At 41.8% G+C, this 8,747-nt stretch overlaps 1 long non-coding RNA gene across 1 annotated transcript; it reads left to right on the top strand.

The window, feature by feature from the left end:
• The first annotated feature begins 1,299 nt into the window (after positions 1–1,299).
• On the top strand, positions 1,300–8,215 carry LOC139359985 (uncharacterized). Its single transcript, XR_011616817.1, has 3 exons — positions 1,300–1,457; positions 3,311–3,498; positions 8,114–8,215. It is a non-coding gene; the product is annotated as an uncharacterized lncRNA (long non-coding RNA).
• Positions 8,216–8,747: the final 532 nt, after the last annotated feature.

Below are 8,747 nucleotides of genomic sequence, written 5' to 3' on the forward strand. Positions count from 1 at the left end.
AGACCAAAAATGAGGTAACAGATTGAGCAAGTTTCTGTTTCATCCATAGAGATACTTAAGGTGACACTACAAAGAAATTTAGGGCTGGGCACAGTGGCTCACACCTGCAATCCCCGCACTTTGGGAAGCTGAGACGGGATGTAGCTTAAGGCCAGGAGTCTGAGATCATCTTAGCCAACATGGCGAAAACCTGTCTCTACTAAAAATGCAAAAAGTAGCCATGTGTGGTGGCATGATCCTGTAATCCCAGCTACTTGGGAGGCTGAGGCATGAGAATCACTTGAACCCAGGAGGCAACGGCTGCAGTGAGCTGAGATCGCTCCACTGCACTCCAGCCTGGGTGACAGAGCAAGACTCTGTCTCAAAAAAAAGAAAAAAAAAGAAAGGAATTTTGTTCTACAAAGGTGACGTTACAAAGAATACATAATTTTAAGGGAATCATCTTCCCCATGGGTATGAATAGTTTTAAATTTTTGGAATTAGAGATATACAGATTCCTTTTAAATTGTTATCTAAAATCATTATTGCTCAATAATTTTCTAGCAGGGGAAACAGACACAAAGTTTAACCAATTGAAATTTGGGTGGTAAAAATGCAGACAAGGGGTTATCTCGAGATCAGCATTCAACTCAAAGGCAGTCCAGTCCAGTGCCTTTTGTGTGTGTTTGTGTGTGTGAGTGTGCATGCATGTGGGTAAATGATCAAAGACTCTTAATGAGACCTAGGATTTCAAAGTTCTCCTAAGCAAGCAAATGTACATGAAGTGCCTAATGCAATGTCTGGAATACGGAAAGTCCTCAATGTATGTCAGTCTATGACTCTGCATGGATGGAAATATTGGCTGTATGTCTGGATACCTCAGATAGATTTACTCAAATCAGGCTTGCATTGCAGCTATAGAAAATTCCAAGCAGTTTTTTTATACCTACCTGATTGCTCTTCTAGTCAATACCCCTTACTGACAAACGCTTCAGAAGCCACTCTTTCTGACAGTTCTGGGCTCGCTCAGGGATCACCTGGGGGTCTTAAAAGCTGGGCGGAATCTCCTCAAAGCTAAACCATTGAAAACAATGTAGGAAAACATGGAGGAGAATGGGTATGAGCTTCTTCCACGTGGGCGAAACAAGACAGTCAAGACGGGCACGAATCAAGTTTTAAAATCGGGTCTACCAGATTTCGATGTCTTTATGACACATTCTATTACTCAACTTTGGAAAAGAATATCTTGAGTCGTGTGAATAAGCCTAGTACTTGCATTTTGAATGGGTCCTTCCTTTGGTGTTTACAGTTAAGAAACAATGGAGATACCAAACAAGATAAGACTAAGCCACAGAGATATCTGAAAAGCTGCCATCAATCAAACCTCTTTGTGAAGCCGGTTAGTGCAGCTTCCATTGTTCTAAGCAGCAGGCAAAAGGAACAAATAAAATCCAGCTGTTTCTTCACTGTGGCACCAGGTGAGTCCCAGTATCAATACTTCCTTCATTGTGGATTAAGGGGAAAGTGGCCTTCATTTCCTTTCTCATTCCACTTTGAAACCTCAGATTTCTTTCTTTCTACCAGTGATACCCGGTTGGTGAGTCACAGCCACCTGGGCTCCAGTTCTGGCATTGCTTGCAATGTAATCATGAGAACCTGATAGATAGTGTTAATAGCAGAGTGAATCAGGGATCAGGAAAAAATACTTTTAGATTGCTTACCTTTGGAGGGCTTTGCTATGTTTAAAGAAAGTCAGTTTTTGACACTCAAATTTAATTTGCTATCCTATACAGCAGCCTTTTCACATGATAATTTTTTTTCACCAAATAAAGGAATTTAGTGCACTATAAATTTCCTGAATGGTGGGATGTTGATAAAAGTAAAGCTGTGAATTGGGGGGTCATGTGAACCAGAATTTAATTGCATTTGTGCCACTTGGTGTTAGACCCTTTCTCTACTCATATTAACTCTACCTCTGTTGTTCATAGTTTCCTTACTTCAAATTAAAATTAGAATACATTGGTCTCTAGAACTGTATGATTTTTGTGAACTTTAGAAAAGCATCTTTTGGGATGGATTGCTAGATTTAGAAATGCTTTTTGCATTTATTAACATCCATAACCCAGGAAACGAAAATGATAAGAAAAATATTTTGGTAAGACAGAAAATCTGTTTTCATTTCTCCTTTTTGATATTTGTAATTGGTCGGAGCAGAAAGTTCTTGTGTGTTCTTGTGTGGGCATATATGTGCTAATGAATTTGAGATGAGGAGCCAATGTCTTTAAGAAAACTCTCCCTTATGATGTTTTGCATACATGTGTATTCTCTTTCCCTCTAGATTCAACTTTGAATAAACACTGTGCTCTCAGCCAAGGAAGAGTAAATCTAGCATTAGTCATGACTGTCTTGTTTCACCCACGTGGAAGAAGCTCACTCCATTCTTCTCCATGTTTCCCTATATTGTTTTCAATCTTTTACCTTTGAGAGATTCTTCCCAGCTTCTAGAACTCCCAAGTGATCCCTGAGCGTAGCCCAGAACTCCCAGAAAGAGTATTTCTCCAACAGGTTTCCAAAGTATTTGTTGGTATGGGGTATTGACTACAAGAGCAATCAATAACTGTGCTGGGAGTTTTCTGTAGCTGCAATGCAAGCCTGACTGTAATAAATCCATCCAAGGCACCCAGACGGGCAATATTTTCATCTATGTGCTGAGGCCTTTGCATACTCTGGACAATGTAGGTTAGGCACTTCATGTACCTTTCTTTGCTTAGTCTTCATTAACAGCTTGGTGTATTAGCCAATAATATCGTAGTCTCCACTTTGTTGAGAGTTTAGGTAACTTGCTCAAGACCACACAAACATTTGCCCCTGGTTCCAAATACTGCAGTCTTAACTATTTAAAACATTGTTGGCCAGGCAAGGTGGCTCATGCCTGTAATCCCAGCATTTTGGGAGGCTGAGGCGGGTGGATCACCTGAGGTCAGGAGTTTGAGACCAGCCTGGTCAACAGAGTGAAACCCCATTTCTACTAAAAAGACAAAAATTAACTGGGCGTGGTGGTGTACACCTGTAATCCCAGCTGCTCGGGAGACTGAGGTGGGAGAATTGCTTGAACCCAGGAGGCAGAGGTTGCAGTGAGCCAAGATCGTGCCACTGCACTCCAGGCTGGGTGACAGAACGAGACTCCATCTCAAAAAAAAAAAAAAATTGTCATCTGTACTGACAGCCCAATGCCCTGATAGATGACTAATTAAGAGTATTTTAACCCCTTTCACCTAAGAAGAAAGATTTGAATTCTTCTCCTGACGTGCTTATGTCACATGTTTTCCAGAAAATCCCTCCAAAACCCCCCAAGGTGAACCTCACGTCAACCAAAACCAAGACATGAGCCAGAGCCTAAACAGAGGAAAGAAAACAGAAGAGAGGATTCTAGTGATGTATCTGGTCATCATTCCAAGCAACCAAGCTGAACTTTTGCATTGACAAACAATTTTTTCCAGAGCATTTTAAAATTTACAGGTTGGTTTGCAACAAAGCTTTTCAAAAAGAAGTATTTATGATGGTAAATCGTTAAAAGAAATGTGTTCTAGACCAAGAAAGGCAAAGCTTTCATGTCTTGTTTAGTCTCTAGCATGCTTGTTTGCAAAACACAAGCTCCAGTCTACATGTTTCCGCAGTCAACTGACTGTCTTAGAGAATATCTCAAAATCAATCTGTCCCCGTGCTTGCTTATGATTCCGCGGTAATCCTCTGTTTGTAGTCACAAGTTGTCAGGAGAACATCATGTAAGGCATGGTATGAAGACTTAAGAAATCTTGAAATCAGAAACCTCAGTTTTCTTTCTCTTGAAGTGTTTCTAAGAAAAAGGAGAAAGGAAATTAGCATCTACTGTTACCTCATTTAATTCCTTCAACAATCTTAAGGGTATTATTGTCTCCATTCCTCAAGAAAAGAAACCAAGGCTCAGAGAAAAGGACTCACCTGCCCTGTGACCAATGACTGGGGGTCCCGGGTCAGAACCCAGAATTCTGACTCGCACCCAGTGCTGGCTCCCCTGTGTCCCAGGGATGGGCAGGACAAGAACATCTTCTTTAAAACTTTCTGTTTGTTGGGCACCTCCAAAAACCCTTATAAATTATTGCTTAAGTTATTTTGACAGAATAATTTCACTAAGTCCATTGAAAATTAAAATTTTGGAATCTCTGTTATATGGCTAGATCGATACTATACTACCCAAGTCCCTGGAAAAAATGAAATTATAAGTTTTGACTACATGGCAGAGCTTTGGTGCCTCATACACTTGCATTAAATGCAGTATCCTTTAAAATAATAGAATATGTATTTGTGAGAGTAAAAATGTGTGCATGCAGCAGTCCATAAGAGAATTAGATCCAGAAACTGTAATTTGAAAGAGTTCTAAACTCTTAGAACAAATTGATTTAAATTTGAACAATACTTACTAAATATGAATTGATGGAAAGTGAATATTTATAACCCCCTTTTGTGAATTTCAGTAAGCTGACATTTGTTAGCTCCTGATGCAGTAGCTTTTCTGAGTCAAGAGCTAAAGGTCCCTTGAATTACCTGACAGTTAATCATACATAGATGTGAAGTCAAACGTCATATTCCACTAAGTCTAATCTGCACTTGCAGGAACGGTGGACAATTTTGCCTAAACATCTGACAGATTTGGAATGTCTCTTGCCATAGACATTTAGCATGAACCAGCTTCATTGTCCTAGTATCTGTCACACAGAAATGGTCCCTTGCTCGGCTTCTAATGGATTTACTGCAAAGGCTGTGAGGAATGAGTCACACTCAGGGACACGATGACAGAGGAACAGCTTCTACAACACAATCTTCTGTAATAGAGAAAGCTGTGCCTCTCCCCAGGGACCTGCCTATAAAGTTGGTCTCCTTTCCACTAAGGAGGCATTTCTGAGAGCCCCACATAGATTAAGGACAACTTCTCTAGGTAACTACTAAAAATTAGGGCCAACAAACGAAATCTTTGGGATATGAAATATTAATGTGATGAGAATTACCATAATAAGAAACAATTGAGTATACACTGTATTATATAAGTGAGGCTTAAAAAAAATAACACTGAGTTTCGGGCCTTTTTTCCTTCCTTGGAAAATGCCTTGAAATCTTTTCCATCAATACAGTCTAACTGTACAGGTTATGGGTGACAAATAGTTTCAAGGCAAATTGCAACTTAGTTGGTCAGACTGTTTCAGTAGAAGAAAAAATGACAATTTGAAAGAGTTCTGGAAGGGCTAACGCTAAACAGTTCCATCTTGACCTCAAACCAATGCAGTCTGCAAACAAGTCAATATGTGAACCCAAAGGAAGAAGTGCACCCCAGCCTAAGAAAGGGACAACTTTTCCTTCTCTGGAATCAAAATGCTCCATGAAATTAAGTCATTGATTAAACGTTGGGGAGGCAAAGACTGTTGAAATGTCAGTTAAGATTCTTTAGGCTGCAAATCTGATTCACCGTGGCTTCAATGGTAAGAAATGGTATCTGCCCAGCTGGAAGTCCAGGGTGGAATGGCTTCAAGGTTGGCTCCATCCAGGGACTGTCTCTCAATTTTCTGTTTATAGGCTGGCTTCACTCAAGGGGGTAAAAATAAGTATGGTCATTCCAGGCCTCATATCCATTTACACAACATCCTGGGGAAGAGGTTTCTGGAACCTCTAGTACTAATCCATATACCATGGGAATGACAGGTACTGATTGGCTTCAACCTGAATTCCTTAAATTAATCTTTGTGGAAAGGAGGCTGGGATGACCTTGATTGAGTTAAAATAGTCAGGGCTCCACCTGTGGAGTGGAGGATGAGATCAGTTTCCCACCACCCACATCCTACACAATGGGTGAGGGATGGAAGGAATGCTGGAGACTATCCCATGCCCGCCGATATTCACGAAGTCTTGGTCTTCTGTGTTTCACAATAAACTCTTAAGAACATTGCAAATATTTTATGTATGTGAAGGTTTTTCAGAGAAATTTATTGTAGGGAAAACAAAAAGATCAGTAAGTTTAAGCTTTCAGGGTAACTAAGAACAAGTACTCTCTGCTCCCCTGCATTACACTTTTATTCTTGTGCTGTGACAGCAGACCGTCCTCCCCTATTGGCCACTCCCTGTGCCCCTGCTAGTCCTCTGGGCGGTCTGTCATTCCCACTGTGGCCACTGTTGAAGTGACTTGCTTCCTACAGGCACTGACCAGCTTTGAGCAGGTGGCACCTGCCAGCCCCTTTGCTGCGGGCCGCTCCCTGTGCTTCTGGCTTCCTGCCGTAGGGTTCACTATGGATGCCTAAGGAAACCTGCCAGGCAGTGTAGGAAAGTTCACACCTACAGAACTATGCATACCCATGTCCTCCAGCACATCTCAAGAAGCTGCTCAGAAGGTGCAAGGGTGGAGCCCCAGAGCCATCTTGTATCAACTTCCCTTCCTTTCTTCTTCCACTCCCTCTGTCCTTCATCGCAGTCCCTCCTTTACCAAATAAATGCCTGCCTCCAGGGTTGGAATCAGACTGTGCTTTCAGGGATGCTCTGGACGGCATTACCTCTTAGGTAACATTTGTGTAGCATACGTCTACAGCGGCGAATGTAAATGTTACCTTGCAAACACATACATGAGCCAGCTCCCAAACTTCTGAAGACTAAAGCAAATTCAAGTCTTGAATTCTGTGCAAAAAGCCAGATTCCCTATTAATTGGAGTGTCCTATGTAACACCCTTCTCTCTCCACATCCCATCACCTTTCTCCCTAGACAGTAGCTGTCTCATCATTTTTATCATGTCTGGCCCACGAGTTACCTATATATGTACATTCTCAGAGGGTTAAAGTGGCTCAAAAGAAGTTTAAAGTGAAGGTGGAGGCCGGATACAGTGGCTCATGTCTGTAATCCCGGCACTTTGGGAGGCAGAGGAGGGCAGGTCACTTGAGGTCAGGAGTTCGAGACCAGCCTGGTCAACATGGTGAAACGCCATCTCTACTAAAAATACAAAAATTCTCCAGGCGTTGTGGCAGGTGCCTATAATCCCAGCTACTTGGGAGGCTGAGGCAGGAGAATCGCTTGAACCCAGAAGGCAGAGGTTGCAGTGAGCCCAGACCACACCATTGTACCCCAGCCTGGGTAACAACAGCAAAACTCATCTCAATAAATAAATAAAGTGAAGGTAAAGATGAAGCTACACTGGAGGAACAACCAAAAGTGAAGGAACTAGAGAGACAAGCATCCCCTATTCCCTTCTTCCGTAAATCACTGTGTGTTTACGTTACCTTTCCTAGGCCAGTGCCTCTGCCTGGAAGTCCCCAGGCAGCCTGGATTCCACACCACGGTAGTAGCACTGAAAGTTACTAATGCTCCCTAGGCCTGGGTCTCCTGATCTTTGAAATGGAGAGAACAATAACAGTAACAGTAACAGCTACCTCATGAGTTACTAGGATTGACAGATATATAATAGCTAATATCTAGCATGTTAGGCATAGTCCTAAGTGCTGCTCATACATTGTCTAGTTCCTTCCTCATAAGTATCTTATTTACCTCTAAATGGGATACTGTTATTATCCCATCAAACATATGGCAAAATTGACATTTAGAGAAGTGAGCTAACTTACCCAACTACACCCAGCTATTAATAGTAAATGTGGGCCAGGTGTGGTGGCTCATGCCTATAATCCCAACACTTTGGGAGGTCGAGGCGGGTGGATCACCTGAGGTCAGGAGTTCAAGACCAGCCCGACCAACATAGCAAAACCCTGTCTCTACTAAAAATACAAAATTAGCCGGGTGTGGTGGCAGGTGCCTGTAATCCCAGCTACTTGGGACGCTGAGGCAGGAGAATCGCTTGAACCCGGGAGACAGAGGTTGCAGTGAGCCAAGATCATGCCACCGCACTCCAGGTTGAGCAATAGAATAAGATTCTGTCTCAAAAAAAAAAATTAAATGTACAGCTGGGTATGAACTCTGGAAGTCTGCATCTCAGGTCTGTCCTAATATCAGTGTATTCCTATCATGAAACTATATTCATTATATTTGTAGCAGAGTATGTGATGCACAGTACTTGCTAAGTCAATGTTTATTAATTTATCTTTTTCATAACTTTATCTTATTCCTTAGAATTCAACCCTGTCAACAAGACGGAGGGTCTCCCAAATGCTGCAATCTGCTCCGTGCTCTGTGCTGCTCTGCTGGGCTGTCACAACTGCTCCCTGTGCGTTTCTGCAGGCCAGGTCTTCTCCCAGGTAATTGCTAGTTTACTTGTCTCTCCCACTAGCCTGTAAGTCTACTGAGAACTTATTAAGAACGGCGTCTCTCTCAGCTCTGTGCCCTAAGTGCCTAACACATTTTAGGGATTCCATAGAAACCTGGCAAACAAAGGAGAGGACATGTGAATGTCTCCCTTTGATCTTTCCCCTGGAGCGAGCAGTTTTCCCCACATTTCTCCCTGAAGCGAGGCTTCTGTCTGAGCATCGGCCTGCTGTCATCTCCTAGAGATCAATGGTGATTTTAGAGATAATAAAGATAATAGAGATCTGGGATAGTATTTTTTTCTAACCAACTACAAACAAACTCAACATTTTACTAGCAAAGCTCTGCATGTTTTTTGTTGTTGTTAAAGAACCACACCATTTTAATGATTTTTCAAATAATGTTAAGGAAAACAAAATAGGTCTCTTTAAATGTTTTATCTAAAATCAATCAATTTCTGAAAGTTCACCGTCTTCATCCATGCTACAATGTCATCAGGATA

This window comes from Macaca nemestrina, chromosome 19 (genome assembly GCF_043159975.1).
Source record: "Macaca nemestrina isolate mMacNem1 chromosome 19, mMacNem.hap1, whole genome shotgun sequence".
In the NCBI taxonomy this organism is placed as follows: Eukaryota; Metazoa; Chordata; class Mammalia; order Primates; family Cercopithecidae; genus Macaca; species Macaca nemestrina.